General features: G+C 39.7%; 1 protein-coding gene across 9 annotated transcripts in view; it reads left to right on the plus strand.

The window, feature by feature from the left end:
• The window catches only part of Spop (speckle type BTB/POZ protein), an 84,633-nt gene that overhangs the window by 18,935 nt on the left and 52,194 nt on the right, over window positions 1-13,504 (plus strand). The window contains exon 2 of one of the 9 annotated variants that reach the window (XM_059271592.1): window positions 5,111-5,230. The exons of the other annotated variants lie outside the window; for them this stretch is intronic. The gene's annotated coding sequence lies outside the window, so the exon portion shown is untranslated. The remainder of the gene's footprint in view (window positions 1-5,110; window positions 5,231-13,504) is intronic. 9 annotated transcript variants of the gene reach the window in all.

Here is a 13,504-nt window from a genome sequence, read left to right on the forward strand (position 1 = left end):
CAGAAAACAGAGCCAGACTGATCTTTGTAAAAGGCCAATTTTAGGGCTACATAGTGAGAAAAAAAAAGATGCTTTAAAAATTCACTGTATTGGGGCTGGAGGGATGACTCATCTGTTAGGAACACTGGCTGTTCTTTTAGAGGACCTGGGTTCAATTCCCAGCACCCACATGGCAGCTCACAACTGTAACTCCAGTCCCAGGGATCCAGTGCCCTCTTCTGGCCTTCATGGACACTGTATGTACATGTAGGCTTAAATACCAGGCAAAAACATTCATACAGACAAAAATAAAAATAAAATTTCAACTAGGCAGTGGTGGCATACATCTTTAATCTCAGCACTCTGGAGTCAGAGGCAAGCTGATCTCTGTGAGTTGGAGGCCAGCCTGGTCTACAGAGCGAGATCCAGGACAGCTGTTACACAGAGAAACCCTGTCTTGGAAAACCAAGTAAACAAACAAACAAATAAATATCAAAAAATCAGAATTTTTTTTCATGTTGGTGAAAACATGATCTCTTAAGTAACGCCATAGAAAGCAGAGTGTAATGGCACACTCTTGTAAGCCCAACACTTGCGAGATGGAGTCGAGATGATGAGTTCAAACCCAGCATTAGCCAGCCATACAAGGACTTTCAAGGCCAGTCTGGGTTACGTGAGATCCTATCTCAGATGAAAACAAAAACAAAAACAATAGGGCTGAGTAGATGTTTTAGTGGGAAGAATGTTTCCTGTGCAAGTATGAGGACCTCAGTTCAAATCCCCAGAACTCATATAAAATCAACTGCACATGGCTGCATATGCTTGTCACTCCATCATTGGGAAGTGGAGATGGGTGGATCTTGGGAACTCACTAGCCTTAGGAAAACAGTGATCTTCTGATTCAGTGAGAGACACTGTCTGAAGGAAAGCAAAGAGTCACAGAGAAAACAACCTGACATCCTCATCTGGCCTCTCTATATGCATACACTGGTGCTCAGACCCACACACTCAGGTGAATGCACCACATGCACAACACACATATGCACAGACAAACCACTAATAATCATAGAAGTCTGTTGTATGGATACATAATATGTTAGTGTTTTGTTTAGTTAGGGTGGTTTTGTTTGCTTATTTGTTTTTTAAGTTAGTTGGGTTTTGTTTGTTTTTGAGACAGGGTCTTATGTAGTGTGAACTGGCTTGGAACTTGCTGTGTAGCCAAGAATAACTTTGAACTTCTGATCCTTTTATCTCTAACTCTCAAGTGCTGGGAGTACAGGCATGTGCCATCATATTTGATTTATGTGGTTCTTAGAATAGAACCCAGGACTTTGTGTATGCTAGCCAAATACTACACTAACTGAGCTACATTACTACTCCCTGAATACATAATACTTAATTTAACCAACTCTATTAATTAAATTTTCTTCTCTAGTTTTATCTGTAAATTATCTGCCATGGACATTCTTGTACATAAATCTTTATATGCTGATCAGATCTCTTGGGATTGATTTCTGAAGTTGCATTATTTTGTGAAAGTGTAGCAACAGGATCTATGAAATGGCTCAGTAGATAAAGGTACCTTCTGCCAAAACTGACTGCTGAGCCATCTCTCCAGCCTCAGTTTTTTTTTTATTTTTTCTTAAGCAGTTATTTTAGATGTCATCATTATCTCTATCAAAAGGATATGTGAGAGGCTGAAGAGATGGCTCAGCAGTTAAGAGCACTTGCTGTTCTTGCAAAGGACTGGGTTTTGGTTCCCAGCACTCACATGGCAACTAACAACTGTCGATAACTTTAATTCCAGGGGATCTATACCCTCTTCTGCCCTCCTGGCACCAGGCACATAAGTGGTGCATATGTATATATGCAGGCAAACACTCAGATACATAAAATAATCTTTATTTTTAAGAAGTGGGTATGAGAGATTTAGGAAAGATAGTCTAGTTAATTGTCAGCTCCTGATTTCTAAATAGCATTTAGTTAACAGTAAGCATGATAAGAATTCAGAGTGAACTGGGGCAGCAAGGTAGAACTTGACCTGGATCTAGAAAAGTACTATTCTGATAAGAGGAAGAAGAATGCTTTTGGCTTTCAGAGTGCTGTGAATCAATTTGAGAAAGGCAGGTTAGTGAGATGACAAAGAGGCCACAGTCAGTTAGTTAGAGAGGAGAGTTTATTTGTGATGTAGTTGAAAGGCTTTATGAGAACTCTCTTGTATCTCAGAGGACTGCTTTTATTTTTAGTGCATTTTAAGTTGTATAGTATAGAAATATAAGATAAAGTAGACAGCTATGGCCCAATTTTAAACAAACTAGAAACAGTGTAGTCACTTTTTACAAGAAATAAGGATTAAGAGTTATGTATGTGTAAATTACTTAAACAGTGAACTTCCCAATAACAAATATTTATTGTACTGTATAGTTTGATAGGCATATTGCAACTATTGTGGATCTTACTCTCGTAAAATTAAATGGTTTAGCTTTAAAATATCTGGTCTTTATTCATTTGGTACCCATTTCTGGTTTTTAAAACACAGAACAACTCCATGCAACTTGATTCATCTCATCTTTCATTTTTAAATGCCATTTGGAGATTTTTATTTTTTCATATTACTTAGTGTGTGTGTGTGTGTGTGTGTGTGTGTGTGTGTGTTCATGTGCATGCACATGCCATGATTAGAGAGTAGTGGTCAGAGGGCAAACTTGCGGAGTTCTGTCCTTCTACCATGTGGGTGGCAGGACTCTTAGTTCCTCAGATTTGGTGACAGGTGAACTTACTACTGAGCCATCTTGCTGGCCCAGAGATTTTCATTTGAATGTGTCTTATGGCTAAGGACAAGCTGCAAGAGGATGGCAGGCGGTCACAGGGAGTTATAGAATTGTCTTCAATTTCCGCGTGCTGGCTTCCTGTTTTATTTACCCTGTGAGATCTTTAATGTATACCAAGGATATGTAAATTATTATTTCATTGAGGAGATCATTTTGGATGTAAATCTTTAGGAAGAATTATGTTAGTACCTTTGAAATTAAGATATTAAGGATTTTTTTGATACTTATTTTTAGTTATTTGTATGTTTTAAAAACTCAGTGCAGATCTAATAATAGTAATTTTTAAACTAAGGAGCTTTCAGCACGGTGATGATGATGATGATGATGATGATGCACACCTTTAATCCTAGCCCTCAAAGCGGAGGCAGACGGATCTCTGTGAGGCCAGCCTGGTCTCCAAAACAAATTCCAGAGCAGCCAGGACTATTACACAGAGAAACCCTGTCTCGAAAAACAAACAAACAAAAGATCATTACTAGATGGTAAGCCTGAAATCTTAGCCAGGAAAGTAAGTGGCCTAGAAGGTTGATTTATCTAAATCATAGTGCATACACTTGTTCCTTTTTCAAACATTCATTAAGTACCTACAACGAGCTGGGTACTGCCTAAATACCAAACTTACTAAGGTTAATGTAATGTAGCAAGTGCTCTCCAGGGAGTCTCAGTCTAGTGGGAAATAATAATAATAATTACAATAGCAAGAGATCTACACATTGAGAGTAAGAAGGAAGCATTTAATTTTCCTTGGAAAGATTGCAGTAGGTATTTACAAAGATGAGGGAGAAGCATTCTGGGTAGAAGAAAAACATTCAAAGATGCCATAGCAAAAATGAGTTCACTGTTAGTGAGAATGGAGGAGTATAGTAGTGCAATTAAAATAATATTCCAGCATATTGATGGTTCTGTACTGGTGTGGAGATCAAGAAAGGGATGTATTTCTAAGATAATATTGACTAGAATTGGAGGTAGGGAGTTGAGGTAAAGAAGAGAGTGAGGAGTGAAGGCTGACTCCTGGGTTTTTAGTTTGACTATATTGTGTGTTTTTTGTTGTTTTGGTTTTTGGTTTTCTGAGACAGAATCTCAGTAGTTCTGCCTATTCTGAACTCACGGAGATCTCCCTGCCTGTCTCTAGAGTGCTAGGATTAAAGGTGTGGACCATCAGGCCTGACTTGAACACTTGGGTGTATAGTAGAATCATTGTGGAAGATAATCAGTTTGTTTTTGTTTGTTTGCCTTTTTTTTTTTTTTTTTTTTTTTTTGAGACAGGATATCTCTGTGTGACACCCCTGGCCCCTGGCTGTCCTCAAACTGGCTTTGTAGACCAGCTGACTTCAAACTCACAGTCCGGAGTGCTGGGATTAAAGGCATGCGCCACCACCACCCATCAATAATCAGGTTTTTATGGAAAGACTTTAATCCAAAATGGAAGAATACAGAGCTGTTTGAGTAGCAGGAAGTTAGTTAGGCCAGCTTGTAACTCAGTGAAATGGGTGGATCACAGAGTAGTTTGGACTGACTCAGAAATAGGACTAGAAGTAGAGAATGGACCATTCCTCTGTTTTCATTAAACCCTCACTCAAATTTTTATTTTATTAATATAAATTTTGAGACAGGGTCTTACTATGAAGCTGCTGGCCTGGAACTCCCTATGTAGATCAGGGTGGCCTGGAACTCGGAGGTCTGCCTTCTGAGTGCTGGTATTAAAGGTGTATGTTACCATGCCTGGCTCTGGTCTACATTTTTAGATCCTGTTTTATCTGCTTCAAACTTGGTTAAAAAAAAAATTCCTACTGAAATAAATGTTTTTAGTTAGCTCTTATTTAGGTGGTTGTCCCAAAATTTACCTCCATATTGTTTCGTGACTTGGTTGAGTGTCATGACTATAGGTATTTGTCAGAATTCACAGAATTGTATACTAAAAGATATCTTTTGTTGTATATAAAAATTGTAGCAAAAAAGATTATCCCAGAATTCTGTGGATATTCTACTGTCTATGTCCTTAGACAGCATATGGTTAGATCTTTTTAAAATATAAAAACCTTAACCTCATTTCATTTATCTTAAAATCTTTTTTTTCTTTTTTTTTTTTTTTTTTCTTTTTGAGACAGGGTTTCTCTGTTACTGTAACAGCCCTGACTGCCCTGGAACTGGCTTTGTAGACCAGGCTGGCCTCAACCTCATAGCGATACCTCCTGAGTGCTGGGATTAAAGGTTTGCACCACCATGGCCTGGCTAAATCGATTTTATGTGTATATGTTTATGTGTGCCTGAGTGTATGTTTGTGTACTGCATGTGTGCAGGAGCCTCCTGAGGTCAAAAGAGGGCATTGGATCCCTTGGAACTGGAGATACAGCCTGTTGTGAGTCATCTCGTGGATGCTGGGAACCAAACCTCTGCAAGAACAGCAGTGCTCTTAACATGTAAGGCATTTCTCCATCTTCCAAACCTCATTTTAATTAACTTGTCAAGTTCACAAATAAGAACATGTTGGTTTGACTGTAACTATTCTCCTACTTGAGTAGCAAGTTAGATATACACTTGAGAAGCAGGTAGGAAAAGTCCTGAAGAGCCACAAACTGCAGAGTAGGTACTGAATGAACTCCAGGCTTTCTTTTTCCAAATCAATGAGGGTAATCTCATGTAGTTTGTTTAACATAAATTTCTTGTTGTTATTTTGAGAGAGGGTCTCATTTATTTCAGGCTGGCCTCCATCTTATCATGTAGCTGAGAATGACTTTGAATCTATTATCCCCACTTTTACATTCCAAGTACTAGGGTTACAGGTGTGAGCCATCACACCTGGCCAAAAGTAATTTGTTTTTAGATTTCTTTTTGAATTCCAGAATAAAGAGTAAACAGTATCTCCAGGCAGTGACGCCTTTAATCTCAGCACTCGGGAGGCAGAACGAGGCAGATCTCTGTGCGTTCGAGGCCAGTCTGGTCTACAGAGAGAGATCCAGGACAGGCACCAAAACTACACAAAGAAACCCTGTCTCGAAAAAGCAAAACAAACAAACAAAAAGAATAAACAGTATCATCTTTATTTTTAATCATAATACAAAGATATGTGAATTATCCAAGTTAATGTAATTTGTGAAAATTAAAGTTTAAAGTTTATAAAAGTGGGGCTGGAGAGATGGCTCAGAGGCTAAGAGCACCGACTGCTCTTCCAGAGGTCCTGAGTTCAATTCTCAGCTACCACATGGTGGCTCACAGCCATCTGTAATGAGATCTGGCACACTCTTCTGTATACATAATAAACAAACAAACAAATAAATAAATAATTAACCTTATTAAAAAATACCCCTCTTAAAAAACAAACAAACAAACAAACAAACAAGCATGGATACTGGGAATTGAACTTAGGAACTCATGTTTATAGGATAAATACTTTACTGATCAAGTCATCGCCCTAGCTCCTTATTTGACATTCCATCCAATTAATGTACCTATTGATGTTTCTTTGGGTTCCTAGAACTATTTGCTGTGAGTCCATGTCACAGTTGGGCCCTGTACTGACATAATCAGAACAAAGGCTAAAAGACAAGCCTCATAATGAGAAAGAGTTTGGCCATCAGCACTGGTCTTAGTTGGTTTTTGGTTTTATTTGTTTGTTTGTGTTGTTTCGTTTTGTTTTTCAAGACACGGTTTCTTTGTGTAGCCTTGGCTGACCTGGAACTTGCTTTGTAGACCAGGGTGGCCTCAAACTCAGAGATCCACCTGCCTCTGCCTCTGCCTCCGCCTCTGGAGTGCTGGGATTAAAGGCATACGCCACCACCACCACCATCATCAGCTCGAGCTTAGTTTTATGGGTAGGTGTTTGTAAAGGTTGGCCTTGATTCTGAGTGCTTCTTGTTACTGCCTACAATTGTGAGGCTTGTACCTTGGTGATCCCTGATAATAACAGAAATGGAAAGCAGTTTTCTTAAGTAGTTTAGATGTTAGATGTAGTTGGTTCACATAGATAGGAAGAAAGAATATATTGAGAATAGTCATGTTGGTTTTTTTCTTCCATATAAAACTAGAAAGAGCATTTGCTGAAAATACATTTACACATATATAAATTACAGAGAAGTAAATTAGGAACTTTGTTTTCTTATGCTTTTAAGAACCCATATACTGGGGGCTGGAGAGATGGCTCAGCGGTTAAGAGCACTGACTGCTCTTCCAGAGGTCCTGAGTTCAATTCCCAGCAACCACATGGTGGCTCACAACCATCCACAATGAGATCTGGTGCCCTCTTCTGGCCTGCAGGGACACATGCAGGCAGAATACTGTATACATAATAAATAAATAAATCTTTAAAAAAAAAAGAACCCATATACTCAGGCCTGGAGAGATGGCTCAGAGGTTAAGAGCACTGACTGCTCTTCCAGAGGTCCTAAGTTCAATTCCCAGCACCCACATGGTGGCTCACAACCATCTGTAATGAGATCTGGCACCCTCTTCTGTATAGATAATAAATAAATAATTCTTAAAAAAAAAGAACTAAAAAACAAACAAACAACAACAACAACAACAAAAGAACCCATATACTCCTTTCCCCCCATACATGTAAACTCTTAGGGTTGTCTGGTGTTTACATGTTTCTTTGCAAATATTCCATTACAGAATTAGATAACAATACAAAGTAGATGCCATGAATTAAATCAGGTATGTTACTGGACATCTGTTACATATTAGATGCTGTATGAATTGTTAATTTAAAAGCTGTAAAAACACCAAGAGCTTCTTATTTGTTTTGTGAGCACATTTACCACCTTTGGAGTCATAGACTAATGTGCAGAAGACAGCTGAATTAATAGGAATTCTTTCTTAGTAACAGAGGCAAGGAACTGAATCATACTTACTGTGCTAGTAGCCCATTCTGAGCAAAAGTGGCCAGGTTAGTGTACATCTTAGTAAAATACATCCTGACCTGAGACAGAACTGGGTTTTCTTGTGGTTGATAGAATTCACAATACAAGGTGTTTACCTGCTCTCTGAATAGAAATTTATTTTCTGTCAACATCAGCCCTTCAACCTTACAAACAATAGACAGTACCATATATCACATCTGCTGTACTTTTAGTTGAAGTTTGTCCACTTAGTTTTGTTTCAGTCTAAATCTCACTGACTCTTTTACTTTAAAATTTATTTATTCCCATTTTTCCCATTCTCTGGCCATATTGAATGGATAGATACCCTGTGAGGAATCACACTGGAAGTATCAATACATTTTGGAGAGCAGTTGTCTTGATAAAATAGTTAACAATATGTCAAGGCTCCTGGGCCTTTGTATAGACTGGTTTGCTAAATTGTTTGTAGTAGCAAAAACTGGAAATGATACAGCAGAGTTAGAAGGGAGTTCTGTACAATCATTAAAAAGGTGTGTGTATGCATATAGGTAAAGAGTTTTGTGCAACCATTAAAAAAAATAGGGGTACTGGGTATGGTGACACATGAAATACCAGCACTTGGGAGGCAGAGACAGGCAGATCTTTGTTAGAGGCCAGCCTGGACTACATAGTAAGTTCCAGAGCAACCAGAGCTACATAATGAGACCCTGTATGGAAAAAAAATAAACAAGAATTAGGGAGTATATGTGCCTACAAGGAATATGAATATGAATATATATTATATGAAAATATATATTTTACTGACACATGGGTTTTATTTTAGTTTTTTTTAATTTAAAAATTTTTGCCACATATTTATTGGTGTGTGCATGCATGTGTATGCACACACATGCCATGGAGGTCCAAGAACAACGTGCCAAAACTGGTTGGTCCATGTGGGGATTGAACTCAGGTCGTCAGACTTGGTGAGGCCTTAGAGAGTCTACAGAACTTTAGCTTTTGGATTATAGCTTCCTATAACTCTCTCTCCCCCCTTTCTCTCCTTTCTTTCTTTCTGTCCTTTCTTCTCTCTCTCTCTCTCTCTCTCTCTCTCTCTCTCTCTCTCTCTCCTTCCCTCCCTCCCTCCCTCCCTCTTCTCTCTCCTCCTCTCTCTTCTCTCTTTTCTCCTCTCTCCTCTCCAGAATCTTGCTATATTGCCCAGGCTGGCCTCAAGCCCAGTTCCCCTGCTTCAGTTTCACAAGTGCAGGGATTACAGAGATTGCAGACATGGGCCACCTTGCTTCTTAAAACTTTGCAAGCCGGGTGGTGGTGGTGGTGGTGGTGGTGGTGGTGGTGGTGGTGGTGGTGGTGGTGCACGCCTTTGATCCCAGCACTCGGGAGGGAGAGCCAGGCAGATCTCTGTGAATTTGAGGCCAGCCTGGTCTACAGAGCAAGATCCAGGACAGGCACCAAAACAACACAGAGAAACTCTGTCTTCAAAAAACCAAAAAAACAAAAACAAAAAAAACCAACCAAACAAAAAAAAACCCTGCATCATGTGCACTGCATCATATGAACTGCTTTTACACTCATTCATAAAGAGAGCCAGGTAACAATTTTTACATTATTTTCAAAGAGGCACAGAAATTTAGTATTAGAAATCAGATTAACTTTAATACCCGACTAGTCTAGATTTTAAAAATTGATTTTACTGTTTTTTATTTCATTTCATATCCAGGAGTGAATAGATAATGATAGTCCTCGTGACTCTCTTGTGACAGTCTTACACTTAGTTTAGAAAAGAGAAATTCAGATTTAGGAATGTATGTGTAAAGCTGCATGAGAATTCAGGAGCCAGAAGGGCAACTCTTGTTTTCTTCCAAGTTTATTTAACTGATGCCCATTTCTCATTTGTAAAGAGCTGCATTTTTGGAAGACCCAGTAAAATGTTGACCTACAAGATGGTTTTTAAAGTAATTGTTTTTTCCACTTATGATTAAATAACATTAACTCCTCTTCATGTTTTATAAGTTTGAGGGACTCAATTGACCCCTTAAAGATGAATGTACTTATGAGATCTTTATGTTGTTGTGGGATATTCGTACACTGTGTGAAGGTGTATTGCTGGTTGGTGTAATAAAAAGCTGAATGACAAGTAGCTAGGCAAGAGGTCTAGGTGGGATTTCTGGGGACAGAAGGGGCTCTGGGAAAAAGAAGGGAGAGACACCAGGAGACACAAAGAAGAACTAAGAGGTGCAAGATAGAAGAGAGGTAATGTCATGTGATGGTGCATGGATTAATATAAATGGGTTGATTTAAGCTGTAAGAGCTAGTTAAGAGCAAGCCTAAGCTATAGGCCAACTTTCATAATTAATAAGAAGTCTCCATGTCATTATTTGGGAGCTGGCCGGTGGGACAGAAAAGGACTCGTTACATTATATATTATTTGAAGTGGAGTTTGTCTAAAGTCCCATGCTTCCTTTTTTATTAATACCTATCTAACTATTCTAAATGTTTAGATTAATTTTACAATGTTTTAAAAAATTAAATCTCAAATACCAGGGCAAATATTCTCTGACTTTTGAATGATTTGGTGTTTAAGAGGACAAAATACATATAGTGGAGAAGGTCTTGGTCCTTGAAAATATATAATCTCTTAACTATAACTTGAGGCTTTTCCTACTTTGTCAAGGCCAAAAACATTTTCTTTTTTTTTTTTTTTTTTTTTTTTCTTTTTTTTTTTTTTTTTTCTTTTTTTTTTTTTTAATTTTTATTTTGCAATACAATTCAGTTCTACATATCAGCCACAGATTCCCTTGTTCTCCCCCCTCCCGCCCCCCCTCACCTTCCCCCCAGCCCGCCCCCCATTCCAATCTCCTCCAGGGCAAAGCCTTCCCCACAGACTGAGATCAACCTGGTGGACTCAGTCCAGGTAGGTCCAGTCCCCTCCTCCCATGCTGAGCCAAGGGACCCTGCATAGGCCCCAGGTTTCAAACAGCCAACTCATGCAATGAGCACAGGACCCGGTCCCACTGCCTGGATGCCTCCCAAACAGATCAGGCCAATCAACTGTCTCACCCACTCAGAGGGCCTGAAGACCACATGAGAATAGGAAGAAACAAAGTGCTAGAGAGGCCCACAGAAATCCACAAAGATACCCCCACAACAGACTGCTGGCAATGGTCGAGCGACAATCCGAACTGACCTACTCTGGTGATGGGATGGCCAAACACCCTAATTGTCGTGCTAGAAACCTCATCCAACTACTGATGGACCTGGAGGCAGAGATCCATGACTAGGCCCCAGGTGGACCTCTGGGAGTCCAATTAGCGAGAATGAGGAGGGTTTATATGAGAGAGAATTGTTGAGACCAAGGTCGGATAAAGCGCAGAGACAAATAGCCAAACAAACGGAAACACATGAAATATGAACCAATGGCTGAGGGGTCACCAAAAACATTTTCTATCCATGCCAGACAGGGAATGGTGAGGTTGATAGCTCAATATGGGATTGGACATTCAGATTATATTTAATAACTTTTTTTAATCTTCTGTGTGTGTGAGAGTGTTTTGTCTGCCTATCTATGCACCATGTACGTGCCTGGTGCCCAAGGAGGCCAGAAGAGGACATTGGATTTCCTAGGACTGGAGTTATAGGTGGTTGTGAGTCGCTGTGTGGGTGCTGAAACTGAACCCAGGCCCTCTGCAAGGGCAGCCAGTGTGCTTAACCTCTCCAGCCTTCAATAAATAATTTTATGGTTGATTGGCTTTAGGGCTTAAGTAGTAGAAACACATTTACTAATGTTACAATTAGTTAGATTGAGGATTTATAAAAAAAAAAACAAAAAACTACCTTGTAACCTTACTACTAGTAGGGGTGGGGAAAACTTTTATAAAGCTTAGGTGAATCACAGCCCTGTCTCAAATGGGATCTCTAAATATTTTATAATAATTCAAATAATTTGATTTAGGTGATAAGATGATTCTGCTTTGAAAGAAAGTTTTGAGGGGAAAGCCCTGTTTCATTTTGAACATCAAACTATTAGGTGCTATTTAAATCAGTAATGATTGGTTGAATTGTAAGAGGAAAGGACTACTGGAGTCAAGAACAAATAGATTTCCAAATTTATCATTATAATTCCATGTCCTTAGGGAGGAATGCAGTTTGTAAACCTACCTTAATTTTGTTGTGGGTGTACCTGAGCGGTGGATTGGGCAGCTTGACAGTTGCGTTGAGCAGTCACATGAACTAAGACTGGAAAGCTGGAGTGGGCAGTGTCAGTGTCGCACTCATTTTCTGGTTTGTTGTACTATCCTTCCTCATAACAGAGAGGGTTTGCTTAGTCCTTTTGTACTCTATGCACTGGGTAACCAGTACCTCACCGAGTCTTGGTGGTGTTGCTTTAATTTGTCTATCGTTCCTGGCTCTATTGTTCTTAGCTGCAGTGGATGGTCTACCATCAGTGTGTTATCTTTGTTTGCAGTGGACGGTCTACCATCAGTGTGTTATCTTTTGTTTGCACTGAGCATTAGCTCAGTACTTCCCTTTCCTAATGTAACTGTGTTTGATCTCAGCTCTGCTATTGGCTTCAGTGTCAATGTCACATTTGGCAAGCCACTAAGTTGCTTTGGAGTTCAGCTTCCTGCTCTTTAGTACAAAATTGTTTCTAGATACATCTTCAGAGTGATTTTATTTATTTGTTTGTTTATTTATTTATTTTGTATTTCGAGACAGGATTTCTCTGTGTAGCTTTGCACCTTTCTTGGATCTCGCTCTGTAGACCAAGCTGGCCTCAAACTCACAAAGATCTGCCTGCCTCTGCCTCCTGAGTGCTGGGATTAAAGGCATGCGCCACCACTGCCCGGCCAGAGTGATTTTATTAATTAACCAAACATTTATAGAGCTCATCCTATGTGTGAGGCACAGTTTAAGATGCTCTGGGTACAGTCCTTTTCCCTCAAGAGAATAGCTGGATTCATTGCAAAGAACTTCCATTGCATTCTTCATATCAATTTAGCCTTCTACTTCGGAAAATCTAGTATTAGGAAATTTGATTTTCACTCTGTATTAACGTGGTTGATGCAGGAGTGAGACTCAGTTTTCTTTACACAAGTGATCACAGATTGGTTCTCATTCCACAGTGGATGATCGGTGCCTGTGTGCATATGGACAGCACTAATTGGACCCAGTGGGTTAGGAGGGGAGGGGAAAGGAGGGAGGAAGGAAAGGAGGGAGGGAGGGAGGGAGGGAGGGAGAGAGAGAAAGAGAGAGGAGAGAGAATGAGAATGAGAATATATATGAATATGAATCTAGAGGCAAAATCTCCCAAAATACTCATGTCAGTACCTCTCCCCACCACTCTATTTATAAGCAATTTTCTATCTTGGAAAATTCCAGTGTTGTTATCAGGTCTCATTATGATTAGTTGTTTTTTGAAACTGTTTCACTGCGTAGCCCTGGCTAGCCTGGAACCCACTATATAGATCTTACAGATTTAAAGTCAATGGTTAGAGGACTGGAGAAATGGCTCAGCAGTTAAGAGCACTGGTTGCTCTTGCAGAGGTCCGGGGTATTTCCAGTGTCTACTACTCGGCAGTTCATCACTGTTTGTTTGTAACTCCAACCCTAGGGATTTTATGCTTTCTCTGGTATCCTCGGGCAGGAGGCATGCACATAGTGTACAGACATCCTTGCAGGCACAATAGGCATACACAAAAAATACTCAGTGGTCAGAAAACTAGTCTGCCTTTCCCTCCTTCCTGCCTTCATCCCCATTCTGTCTGTGGTGGGGGATGAGGCCAGGGTCTCTCCAATGCTAGGCAAGAACTTTACTATAAAGCTGTGCCCTCAGCCTTAAACTAGTGATCTCTCTTGAAG

The sequence above is a fragment of the Peromyscus eremicus genome, chromosome 8a (assembly GCF_949786415.1).
Source record: "Peromyscus eremicus chromosome 8a, PerEre_H2_v1, whole genome shotgun sequence".
NCBI classification, from domain to species: domain Eukaryota; kingdom Metazoa; phylum Chordata; class Mammalia; order Rodentia; family Cricetidae; genus Peromyscus; species Peromyscus eremicus.